Source organism: Megalops cyprinoides, chromosome 22 (assembly GCF_013368585.1).
Source record: "Megalops cyprinoides isolate fMegCyp1 chromosome 22, fMegCyp1.pri, whole genome shotgun sequence".
Classification (NCBI taxonomy): domain Eukaryota; kingdom Metazoa; phylum Chordata; class Actinopteri; order Elopiformes; family Megalopidae; genus Megalops; species Megalops cyprinoides.
The window spans coordinates 12,748,939-12,762,932 of record NC_050604.1 but is presented as its reverse complement, the minus strand read 5'-3'; positions in this window follow the sequence as shown (position 1 = coordinate 12,762,932).

Below are 13,994 nucleotides of genomic sequence, written 5' to 3'. Positions count from 1 at the left end.
AAAAGAAAATACCCATTTGGGAATTTTGAATTTTAAAATAAGTAAATAAAAATAAAATAGTGTAGGTGTATAGGGAGAAGTGTATGTGAGTGGTTCCTCCCATCCTTTTGTCCTACTATCTCCTTTGATAGGACTTCACCAGGCTTGGCTGCTTGGTACTAATTGGATAATCTGCTGCAGACCTGCTCTCTCAGTCCTATAGGTGGCCAAGGGGATAGATTGCATTTTGCTTTGGCAGCTGAGCTAACTGACAGATGAAAAGAGCACTCACAGGCATACTAATGACCACTTTGCATAATGTGTAATTGCTGTTACAACAAATATTTATGTCTGCATGCTAGTCACAAAGGTGTAGTAAATATGGCCATCAGACTTTCATTTTTGCCACAACTCATACATGGAAATACCTGTCATGTCCCCAGAAATAATTGTTTGTCACTACTTTTACATTTAAAGTATTTCACCTTTAAGACACATTTATTTATTATTTTGCACATGAAAATAATTCTGTAGCTGTGTGTTGTGATGTCACCTTAAATTCTTACTAATCTGCAATCAACAGTTGATTGGCTGATGATAACAGGTGGCCTACATGTTAGGATTAGTTAGAGGCAGTCTTGGAGGAAAAAATGTATGTAAATATATGTATGTATGTTTTATGAAACATATCAAGTAATTGCATGCCTGGTTGACCATTCTGAACCACATTCTAATCCTCTCTGGCTGACAATGCAAGCCGGCCTTCCTATGAGGCGGAGGTGTTCATTACAGTGAGTGGAGAGAAATGAATACCAGTGGAAAACAGCTGCTTTTTGCATGGATATCTCTTTGATCGCTTCAAGGCTCCAAGGATCTTGCAAAAAGTGGCTTGCGAGGATATCAATATGTGGTTTGCGCATGGTGACAATTTCATTGTTCAGAAACTGAGTGAAACTTAAAGTTTTGAGCAGACTCTCCATTTTAATTGTGACATCAGGGGTCATATATTTGTCATATTTGCTCTTTTTTGCACTTTTTGCTCACCAAAAAAGCCGTCACCTTGAATATATCGGCATCACATCTCATTTACTCTATTTACGAGGGGCAGATTTATTTCCACCCTTCAAAGAACCCTAACCCGGCACATGTGTGAAACACATCAGGCTTTCTCCTTTCTTCACACCTTTGATTCTGATGCTAAAGGCAACAGAAAACGGAGGAGAACAGCAAGATCTCGGGTTTGATGGTATCTGGACTGACTTAATTGGGTCAGGATCTTGCACGTCGAGAGGGGAGCCCCCCCCCCCCCCCCACACCACCCTGTGGGTAGCTTCTTGACCTTTGTCATTATACAAGTGGCTTCAGTTTGTTCCTCCCACCAACCAGTGTGTCTCCTGATCTGGATCAAACTAGATGCTTCTGACATATTGGAAATTGACTCCTCAGGAATAAAATGATCTTTCCACAAGATGAGCAGTTTAACCAGTGGTAACTAACAAATGATTCCCTTTTGGGTTTCTCATCTGCAAAAGGGGGAAAAAGGAATTAGGTTGCAATTAGTTGCACATGATAGGCAATACTGCAGATTAGTAATACAAATAAAAATAATACTAACACTATTTTGCAGTAGTAGTTATAGTAGTAGTACTAGTAGTGGTAGAAGAATGACATTTTATTTTCTTTCAACAGATTACATTAAAATTTTCTGCACCCTAAGGGTTGAATCGTAAGCTTTCATTGGGCTGAACTTGTTATTGCTTTTAATGAAAAAGTCTCAAAAGTGCTGCAAACCCTCCCTAATAATTGCATTCTGGAGCCTTCATTGCATTTAGCAGACTTTAACTTCATTTAAAAGCACAGTCTCTGCTGGTGTGCCTGGCCATCAAGCTGTGTGTGCGTTTGCCATTATAATTACTTTCGACTACATGTGCCCTTTGTTGAAAACTTTCCTTTCACTGTGTTTTTTTTTTCTTTCTTTTTTGAAGAGGATGTCTGATGAACAGCCCGTCGGCCTGGCTCAGAAGAGGGTTTTATATTTCAGGCTACCCCCCCCCCCCCCCCCCACCCCCCCCCCACCCTCCCCTGGCAAAAAAAATAAATCAATTTCCTCTGCTCTCCTTGTGGCTGCCTCCTAGTTCACTCTCCCTTTTGCTGTCTTTCCCCCTCTCTTGCTCTGTCCCCCTCTGTTGTTCTTAAACTCTTCTCTTTTTTTTCTTTTCTCCTCTCTCTCCCCTGTCTCTCTCTTCTTTTGTTCCATTGTAGGCTCCTCTCACCGGCCAGCCATATGGCAGCTGAGAGGGGCCGAGGGTGTGATATGTGGTTTCACCTTCTAACAAAAGGGCCCGCACCACCAATGACGTCCATGAATGCATAGGGATACATGGGTGGATGAAAAGACCTGCAGCCCTGTCAGACTTTATTTTTGGGGGGAGGATGATCCACATGACATCACAAGGAGGATTGGGGGAGTTGGCTTCATCATCACCCCCCCCCCCCCCAACACACACACTCACACTCACACCCGAGGCTGGTTCTGCCTGCACTGCAAATGTCTCATTATCAACACTGATATCAAAGTTCAGCAGTGGGGCAGAGTGTCACTGTCAAAATTCAGACTTTGTCTCTCCAAACTACCTCTCAGATTGGAGGAGAGTCATCAGGGAGGACATGTGCTGTGTGATATCATCTAGATAAGGGAACATGTTGATCAACTCTGATTCTGATTCTTTGCTGCAAAGCCAGTGAAGCTGTTGGGATGAATGAAAACAATAATTTGTTGTATATCACAAAATAGATTCTGTGATTAGTCAGATCATGCCAGCATATGTTGTACATTGAAGATGGTCACCTTTATATCGAGCATCAGTTGAGTACTTGTTAATGTTAACTTAATTAACAACAACAAAGGAAAATGCCCACAATGCGAAAAATCCAATCCAATATTACGTCTAATGTCATACTATATCCCAGTCATTCTATCTCCACTCCATATTATTCAATGCGTCAGGCTTTCTGACGAGCTGTTCCCAGAGGTGACTGCACAGTGATTTAGTGGGTGTGAAAACGAACGTTATTAAGTGAGCTGCAGTGAGACCCAGCCCTGTGGTGGACCCACACATTCACACAATGAGATCTGAAGCAGAGTTCACCAGCTGGTAAAACGATTCAAAGCAGATAAAAAAAAAAAAAACCCTGTGGTAATGTGACACCAATTATATCTAGTAGCGTTCATCTTGAAGCCTGCTTATTTTGTGCATGATGGCTTTATCTATTATTTTGTTATATGGAGGCTTGTCATACAACAGAGGACACCTGAAAATGGAAGAATATGCATGTGCTGGTGCTGGGATGCAGGACTCCCTGCCCAAAAAATGAGCGTTAGACCAAGTGTGTGTTGCCCTAGTGCTGAATGAAGCATCTGCATTAAAAGCAAAGCTACAATTTTAGACTTTTAGTCAAGTGACTCACTTATGACAAACACGTAAGCTGGCTGAGTTGTCACGTGTAAAATTAGATTCTCTAACACGCATTTTGTTTCCCACAGCATTCAAAACAGCGCCTTGATGTCTCTTGAAAGTTTCGGAAAGTGCTATTAAGAGGAGAAACGCTGGGGTCTAATCTTAGCTCGCAGTCTAAGCAGTTCAGATTTCTTGTTTCACTGTGGTCTTTGTCTCTGTTAACATACACCAACATCTGTGCGAGGCAGAGACTAATGGAGTCCTGGAATTCCTTTGTAAGAGTTTAGTGGAGGCAGAGTGTCTCAGGGGAGAAACACACTCTCCAACACTTCTATTGGAAACTGTTGGAGTCAAACACTGCGCGGCTTTGTGTGCCTGTGATAGCTACTCCTCTTATCCAAAACGGGCAGTCTGACTCGCTCGAAACGGAGCTCTCAGAGAGCAAGACCAAACAATAGAGCCATTCACCCCCCTCCTTCTCTCCGAAGATACATCTGTTTACATGGCCTCTGTCCACTGGCGAGCGCCCGTGCCCTCCTCCTTTTATCTCAGCTACACAACACTGGAAGCAATTGAGAAGATGGGGGTCTTTGTCACTGGAAGATCTTAAATTATTATCTGTTTTCTGTGTGACAGAACGTCAAAGGAGGACTAAACATATCCAAAAAAAAGTTGGTCTTTTTTGTTCTCCTGCTCCACAAAAATGAAGCAGCCCCCACATTGTTTGTAGAGTAAACTTGTCCTCAGAAGACTTTTTTTTTTTCTTTTGGCAGAAATGGAGAAGCATGCCACTTTTGGTTTCAGGTCCCCTGTCAGTCAAAGTGATTGGTTGTGGTCAGAGTGTTCATTCAGTGGTGCTTTTTTATGATTCATGTACACCTAAATAGAAAATATTCTTAGAGGGGCTTTGTTATTTTCTGTAAGATTACTCAGTGTTTGGATCAGGCTATATGCCTGACACACTGTGAGTCTTCCTACTGAAGCATTCTCCTTATCAGTCTCTCTGCCAGTGATAATTTGACATCACTCAGCAGGTAATTATTTACTGGATTCTCAGTACTTACAGAATGACAGATCAATGACTGCCCAACTGTGGTTTCATGAGATTAATGATGTGCACATGATTTTAATAGGACCAAGCTAAAGCCATGTCATTTATTTAAACTAGATCAAAGGCCACCACTTGCTTTGAGAGTGTAAAAGGTAAAATATAATACTCCCCAACAACCCTGTGTGTCTGAAAACATATGCACAGATATACATATATATTTTTTTTTTCCAAATTCTGCATGTCTTCTGCAATCACTACCTCTGAAGTGAATTAGAAGGATATGACAAGGGCGTCCTCACTATTGTCACCGGTCACCAGCTCACAGTCATAAAAGAGAACAAAAGGGAATACAATGGGATCTCATTCATGTTGAATAGCTCTCCAGCCCCCACCCATACCCCAACCATAATTTCTGCAAACATTAATGTCTGTGGCCCAGTCTCTGAAGGTTAGATCGTTTTCTGCTGAATGTGGCAAAAAAGCATGAAATATCTGACTTCCTCTCGTTTGTTTGGATTGGGCTGTGAGTGCCAAGGCCTCGCGTGAGGTGGGCTGGAGGCTCCCTGTAGGGTTCACTCCTGGGTCTCGTTAAAGCTCCACGTGAGCTGCATGAATATGATCAAGATGTGGCATCTGGCTCCAGCCAGGACTAAAGTCATCGGTTCCTCGTTAATTTCATTATTTGGGGTTTGCTGGCAGAGGTCCAGCTCTCTCCTGAAAATAGAAGACCTTTCACATACATTCCATTTCCAAAGGCACATTTATTCCTGGCATAAAAATCACCAATCTGGGCTCTATATTTAACTCATGAGCACAAGAAAAATAACTTAATGGACTAGTGTTCCTTCAAAGGAATATGGATTTACAACCAGGGAGGGGGGGGGGGGGCAGTTTAAGTGCTAAGCTATTCTGTAATTTCTGCTCTTTTTTCTACCATTTAATAACACCAATTCCAGTAAGAATGGGGCTGATTTCCTGCTTTCACAGTTGAGTCAGAACAGTCCTGGTAAACCATGTTTGTGACCTGAAAAAGTAAACAATGGGACAGAATCATCCCTTCTTGCAGCAAACCTTGCGAAATGGGACAGATTCATTCCCTCATTGCAGCAAGCCTTGCAAATCAAACAAATGACTACTCAAAACTATGTTTGCAGCTTAACTTCTCCAAATAGCACATCTCTGCCAGGGTTTGGACTACAATATGAAAACGCAGGGCATGTGCGAGCTACTTCCGACGGATTCCTCGCTAAATACAGGAGCAACCTCATTCCCGGTGTTTCCTCCCACCGACTCGGAGCCAAGCTCGGGCCGCTATCCCACAGACGGGGATTACGGATCACAAACTTGAAGGCGAGAGGCTCAAAGTTCACCGATCCTCCACCAAGGCAGGAAGCCAGGGCTAAGCTATAGGAATGTGGCCTGGAAGCAGGGTTCAATGGAGAAGTAGAGGGTGACCTGAGGTCGGACTCCCTCGGGAGCCTTATCAAACTCTACAGACCCCTCTCTGATCACTTAGACACAAGTGATCATGTAAAGAAAAATTGTCTTTCACAAAGGGTGATGATTTGATCATTCAGAGGTCAATACATTTATAGAATTGTCAGAAATTGAGTGAAGAGAGAGTCTTACACATTACAAAAAAAAAATAAAAAAAAATAATGGTCATCTCTACCTTGTATAGTTTTGTTTACAGTTCTAAATGGTTAGATTTTCACCATCGACAAACAGATCATTGTTTGACACTACTCAGAGTTTCTCTATACAGTATACAGTGTTGGTGTCAGAGATAGTAAACATATTACAGTTCTTGAAAATTGCCAGCAAGCTCACAGTGAATTAACCTGACCCACATTACATTATGAATGGGATATTGCAGAACAGGAGATGCTGGAGATGACACACTAGAGTTCTGAAATTCTGGAAATTTTTACTGTGTTTCACAATCTCAACCGTGTTGTTAGTCAGTGAGGATTCCAGAGCATGTGGTGTTAGCCACACTGGTCACTGATGCAGCCTCACAAGGTTACACAGCACTTCCCATAACTCTTCGCTATAAATATACTCAGCCATTTTTGTCCATAGTTTTCATGCTTTTGTTGTTTGTAACATTCGCTGCGGGTGAACTGATTGATTTAACCTGCATGCTTGTCACAGCTTAATAAAGTCATCTGCAGAAAAGCAACATATTTACATCAAGGTTTTCTGTTTCTTTGTGCGCTCTGATGAAAGTCTCTGTCTCTTAGTAAGGCTGATTTGCATCATCAAGTGGAGCATGGGGGTCGGATTCTAGCCTAACCACAGTTCAGAATGCTCAATTGTGTGCATACTCTCTTGATTCATAAAATAAAAAACCCTGTTTTAATTTTTCATCAGAGTTCTTCTGTAACATTGGGAGTGTTGTGGAGTATTGCGTTGTCCTCAAAAGCAGAAAAGCATATAGATTTCCTTTGACCGGAGCTCCATCTACATAATTTACACAAATGAATGTTTTATTTGGTAGGGTGAATCGCTTTACATACTCTTGCAAAGTTGTGATTGAAATCTGGTGACTGTGTTATTGCCACAGAATGAAGGACTGCCACTGATGGCTGGTGTATAACTTGGACTGCGGTATCCATGATAGTACACATGGGTACTACTGTGATAAAACAGTTGATATTGGCTATGTATACTGCAGATGTAATTGGTAAGTAAGAGATACAGTTCCTTATGCATTTTCATCATCTGAGGACAGGGGAAACTGAGCAGTGAAAATGTACACAGCTTAATGCAGGGTCTAAAGGGCAAGAGACATGGGACTCAAACAACTATACACATGGGTTGTAACTGCACCTTCAAGGCACAAATATCCAAGGTATATTTCCCATATTGTCCATTTATATAGACAGATTTTTTTTCCTAGAATTCAGGCTAATTACCTTCCTCAAGGGTACAGACAGTGCCCCACTCCAACCCTCTAAGTACCACAACAGCCTGTTGTACTTTTTTTCTGCCAGTTTCTGCCCTCGGTGGAGAGCCTGAAAGAGAACACGAGAGACACATACGCTGCAGTGTGGCAGAAAAACAATGACAAAGACATAGAGGAACTGCTGATGGCAGAGCAGTCTGGGGACTGGAGAGGTAAAAGAGACAAATGGGCTAGTAAGCTATCTTCTCTGAGGGAACGCAGAGCCGCGCCTGTGTGTTTTCAAACTCAGGGCAGCTCTGTAGCCCCATAGGCTCACTCAAGGCAGATCAGAAAGGCAAACAGCACCCTTGATTGAGCCAGCGATGGGGCGGTAGTTGGGTTCTAAGGATGGCATTCAGTTTGCAAGGTTGGGACCTTACGTTTGCGCTTATTTGATGAGACATGGATCACATTCTACTCATGTGCTTTGGGTTATGCACAAATAACTTTCCTAACCAACTGTACAGAAAGACAGCACAGCAGGAGTCATTTGTCCTACTTGCAATGCTACAACGCTGTTTCCCATTACCACAGTATAATTGCCATTAGAGCAAAGGAGAATTATACATTATTAATATCAATTTAAAAGTTGTGACTGTTGAAGTGCTGTTGAAGTTGTCCTTTCTAGACTTTCATAAAGAAAATCATTTCTATTCAGGCCAAAATGGGAAATTGCATTATTAAGGGCTTTCCCAGCAATCAGCCATTTCAACCACAGAACCGCAGCAGTGAATGGTCTTCTGCTACAGTTTCTCTTTTTTCTCTTGCCCGGAGAAAATCTCAGCTTCTATATTTAGTGTGGGCTCATCTCGTCCTGTGACGAAATGGCTTTTGTTTATTTTTACTGGTTTCAGCGGATAGTGGGTGGTGTATGCGTGGTGTCTTTTTCCCTAAAAATCCCATGACCTCTGACATTTTCTCCCCATGCAGAGGAGCATATGTAATTGTCCATGGGTCTATTTCCTGTTTCCACGCTCCCTTAATATGACATATATCTTAAAATGACAGCCAATGAGATGGAGGCCAGATGTTGACACTTTTGCTGCTTATATCATGTTTTTGGTCACAAAAGGCAAAAAGGGGATCAGTCAAAGATTTTTCTATTGCATTTATTTATTGTATTTATTATTGAATAGCATTGTCCCAAAGAATTTGATGTTTCATAGTTTTTCACACAAAATAGTAGGTTGACAACGGAGGTATGAGAGTCGACTCTGGAGAATTGGTGTGGTAAAACACTGTGACAGTGGAAATGCGTGTAATGCACATTTATCTCTAAGAATGCATACTTCTTAAATTTGACTCACCAAGAGAAGATAAAGAGCTGACATATGGAATGCATACAAATTTGCCTGCCCTCATGCCACCAATGCAATGGTAACATAGTAATTTACAGAGTAACAAAAGGGTATTTCTTAGTTTTTATTTCTACTGTATCAAGTAAATGAATGCACTTATAAAACAGTACCGTGACTTTATGAGGAGAGAATAATAATCAAATAAAGTTGAGAATGTGCTCAAGATACATACTACCCAAACTAAAAAACAGAAGAAATCTAAATAATGTGACGTTCCATCAATTTTCTGGGCAATTTCTGGAGTAAGCTTTGAATATTCCCAACCTGGTGTCTGTAAAATGAAAATGGACCTGGGGACCTGGAGATAAGCTATGCAGGGGTCCTCGTTACAAGAGGACCAGGAATGATCGTATGAAATCTGAACAAGAGAAGACTCAGTGGCATTGCATAAATAGAGACGTATGCTTTTACACAGCTTTATTTATACAGGGCTGTATGTGTATTCTTCCTAACTGAAATAGACCACGGAATGTGGCATTAATAGGGGAACACAAGATTTCCAAGTTTATATACAAAAAATGTCTCAGCCATATACCTTTTTACAATGCCACATGAATGGAGGTTTGTTGCCAGGAAGACTCATGTAAAACAGTAATTGCAGTTTTAAACCACACATGTGGTTTAAGTCACACAGAAAGTTTATTTTATTTACAACAATATCTTTTATTGATCCACATCAGTTAAATGTTCATTAACGCTTCATTGTGTTTGTTAGTCGAAAAAGAAAACTTATGCTCGCTACCTGATTCCCAAACTGATACACTAATCACCGTGATTAAAAAGCCTGACACAGACATCAAGTGTGGCCATTAATCATGCCTGGCTAAAGGTTTTCCTAGTCATGCCTCCCTGAAATGGATGTAATTGTGCAGGGAGGTACTAAGAAACCATATATATCAGGTTAATGATGTATTTAGATTTTTTTATTATTTAATTGTTTGGATCCATTCATTATCTTCACTTAACTACTGCAAACATGTTAGGCTAAACTTGAAGAAAATGAGTCCTATCTGTTTCCATTACAGCCCATTCATTTCAGATGTTAGCAGTTCTGTGACAGGTATTGACTTCTGAGTACTGTGGTTACTCCTATTTGTACCATAAAGACTGCTTTACACATGCTAATTGTTTGAGACAAGACACCCGTTCATTGCTGTCAATGATTGGAAGTACTATTGAATACACACAGAGAGGCTGACATTGATAATATTAACTATTGAAATGTTGAAATGATAAATGGGTTTTACAGACGTCACCCCAACTAACATCTAAAAGAAATAAACTATAAGATTTTTTTGCATAAATTAACACCTGCTTTTATCTAAACCAGTAGATTTCCTCTGCAATGGGAACAGCCCTGTCCGTGCATTCTCCAAGGGTTAGCTTCGGGGACAAAGCGGTGGCTCAGCTCTCCGTCAGGCCTGGGATTGTCAGAGTTTTGCTCAGGTTCCATCGCCCCGCATCACTCTCTCATGTTTACATCCTTACAGCAGCGGCTCTGAATTCTATTTAAAAAAATTCGGGTTGTCAAATCTCCCGGCGTGTTCCTGTCTATCCAGTTTTAGTCCTGTCGCTGCCGGACAGACTGCCGCCTCGCTTCACAGAAAGCGCCGGAGGGTTTAAAGGCAACGCGTCCCGCTCAAAGGAAGATGGAAACGGAAGCACACCTGACTCTTCAAACGGAGAGCCTCGTACCTGTCTGAGAAGGTCTGCCTGCTTATCAGCCGTTGTCCTATCTCAAATTCAGCGGCGCCGCTCGCTTGTTGACATGTTCCTGACAGGATGAAAACTTTCTACGCGCACTCTGTCTTTGCGCCCTGCCATTTCCTGTCATTTCTGTGGGAAATTATAGTAAATAAAAGCAAGAGATTTTTTGATAGCCCCACTCCTCCTCCTCCTCCTTCTCCCTGGCCCTCAAAACACAGGCACCTCTCCAAAATGGTGTCTTCCTGTTGTTGCACTCAAACACATTGTTCCTTGTATCAAGCATAATGGATATCCTATGAATCATTCATGGCATAAAAGACATTTAAACAAAACCAAATACATGTTCAACATCTTGTAGGGTGTAGAAAATATCTTTTTTTCTCCCTTGGTGAAGGGGGAAGAAGAGGATATGTACTGCTCTGTGAGAGGTGCAGAAATTATTGGGTCATCCTTCAACACTGACAGTTCCGAATTTCTTCAAGTCCCAGTGTTACAAAATGTTTATCGTACGTGGTAGTACTCCATCATTCTTTGCCAAGAATTTGATTAGTGAAATCTATCATAGTTAAAAAGGGCACACCCTTTTATCAGCTCCATCGAATCCCCATTGAAAGCTCGGCGCGCACACAGAACTTGAGCAGTTTTTACAAGTTCGAGAGTTGTCAACCAAATATGCCGCAATAATGTATATTTCTACTGGAACGATGAAAGATGAAAAAAAGATGTATTTGTATTAATTAGACACCAAAGGTTCAGCATGGTTAATGGCCCAATTTCTAAAAAAAGGAGCATGTGAGAAGCTGCATAGTGATGTGGCATGCAGTAAATTAGCTTGTGATGTGCAGTTTGTGATGCACTCTGTGTGTAACAGTAGGGGGAAAAAAGCTTTTGTGGTAGAGGCATACTGCATTTCCCACCATGGGGAGATGTATTTAAAAAGTAAGGAAATGGAAACGTTAATGAGGATAGGCCACCACAGAGACTATGATGAATTAAAGAGAGGCAGAGAGAGAGAGAAAAAAATAATAAATTCATTGCAAAATAAATTCCCAGCTTTTGCCTCAAAAGAAAAATGGCTTCATTAAAAATTGCTCGTGTTTCATCCCCCCCACCCTCTGTTTCTAAGCCTGCCGACCTGTTTTTCAGAGGAGGTCGCCAGTAAAACATTTTTAAAAGCTATTAAACTCGGGAGACTGTGTCCTGGGTGGCCTGGAATTATGTCTCAGCCTCCAGAGATCATCATCTCCAGGGAAGGTTCTAAATTGCACGGGAGCAGGTATAGCTCTTACCGCTACAGCGTGGCAGCCCCCGCCGCTGATTACTCCATCGTAATTACGTTTCTGCCCGTATAATCAGTCTATCCTTCACCGTCTTTAAGCTGAGTGCCATCAATCAGCACCCGTGCACTTTAAAAAGCATGCGGAACAACATCAGGAATTCTGAGATGGTGACAGCGCGTCTAACCAAATGCACTGTACATGACGGCAGTGACCTTGCGCTATTCAGGAGTTCAGGCTCCGCTCTAAAAATGGCAGATATTGCAGCCCTTAAGATGATTAACTGTATGGGTCTGTTGGCTAGGGAGCAGCAAGATGGAATGTTGAAATTGTTGCTGAGTATTTCAGTGAGTTCAACTCATCGACATTTTCCTGGTAATGTGTCTGACTCCTCTTAGCCGCAAGTAAACGCAAGTAACACACTGTTATATGCAAAGTTTGTATTTCATTTCAAACAAGGAGATACATAAGGCACCTCAGAAAAATAATCAGCAGGTTGCAATGCAGTCATGATTTAGCATATCTAGTTGGAGCTATGCATTAATGTTAAGCTCCTGATTCCATAAGCAATTGAAAATAAAACCTATGAGTAGTGTTTAGGTGGACATACCATCTACACACCATGTTGATGGCCCTTGAAGGCTTATTTATTCATGTTTCATTCATGCCACTAAACATTTTCCTATTGATTGTCTTTCAACTATTGGTCACATTGTATAATTAATCCAGAAAATAAGAACTGAAATACATTGTCATTGGAATTAAAACTGGCATCATGTTCATATAGTCAAGTCTACCATGGGCTCTACTGTTGGAAATGGAAAGCTCTGGAGGTGAAAATCTGCCCATCTCTGGCCATTCATATTTCCATTGATTGGCTGTTGATGAAGTCCATCAGTGCTACCCAGACTGACATGGAGATATAGTAATGGCTGAACCTTTGGTTTAGTACTACTGTTGACGTTCAGCAGCAACAGGCATTGGTGTTCGAACCCAGCAAAATAATTTGACATAATGTCAGCCTCTGTGCCCAGCACAACAAATCTGAGCTCATTATTAAATGTTGGCCATGTGCTGTGTTATTTCAGTCATGTCCATTAAATCTAAAGTTAGCAGTTAATTCAGGTTTTTTTTTTTTTTGCTGAAATGCCTGCTCTGCCTAGCATATGTATGTCAAAAGTAAATCCCTTGTTAAAAGATTCGATAATCCACAGGGACTTTTCGGCTGTCTGTGAGTAATCCACCAAACACAGGAAGTATAGCAGTCAAACATGTTTATTTTCTCTCTCTCTCTCTCCGTCTCCCTGGCCAATCTGAGGAACATGTGGGCTTGATTATAGTGACCGGATGCCAGGAACAGACTCATGTCTGAAACCCCATTTTTGAGCCATAATTTTATGTTTGAAGCATGGAGTTTTTGCTTTAGCCCCCATTTCCTTGTGGTGTGATGGTTTGATTATTTAATATCTATTTATTTTACTTTCAGAAAAATACAGTTGAGAGTAGTAATGGGTAAATAACGCTCTGTCCTCAAATAGGCATTAAATTATGCTCAGTTAAATAATTACCTTTCAAAATATTAATATAGAATGTTTATATTACCATTGTATTTTGTGTGGTTTAATGAGTGCTTGCCATATGTAGCCATCCGTGTTTGTAGCTGCAGAGACTGAAAAAGGGAATAAATATGGACTGTGTGAGACATGCGTTACACAGTATATGGAGAAGTGACAAAAGCCTCAGAACTGAGTTGACATAACATTTATACTCAATTGTTTCCTTGCTAGTATTCAGGGAGAAAATACAGTCACATTCTGTGCATATTTCTTTTAGAGTGCTGCTGCACATGCGCAGATATGATTTCTCATACATTTGATTTTCCCAACAAAATGGCTGCATCTCCTTATTTTATATTTTATCCTGTTGGAGAAAACAAATGAAAGTACACTTTCATTTCAATACTAATTTACATATAAATATACCAATAATATAATCTTACAATGTTTTCAAAGCTATGAATATTGCTATTCTTAGTTATGAGGTTACTCCATCAATGCTGGGTCCCAGCTTCCTTCTCAGAATATTTTTGTGGTTTAAGTATTGGAAAATGTCCTGGAAGAAGACGGAAATTATCCTTAATGCTGAATCGTGGTAAAAAAAAACAAAAAAAACATAAGAATGTCTTCATCAATAAAAAAACATAAATGGCACATATTT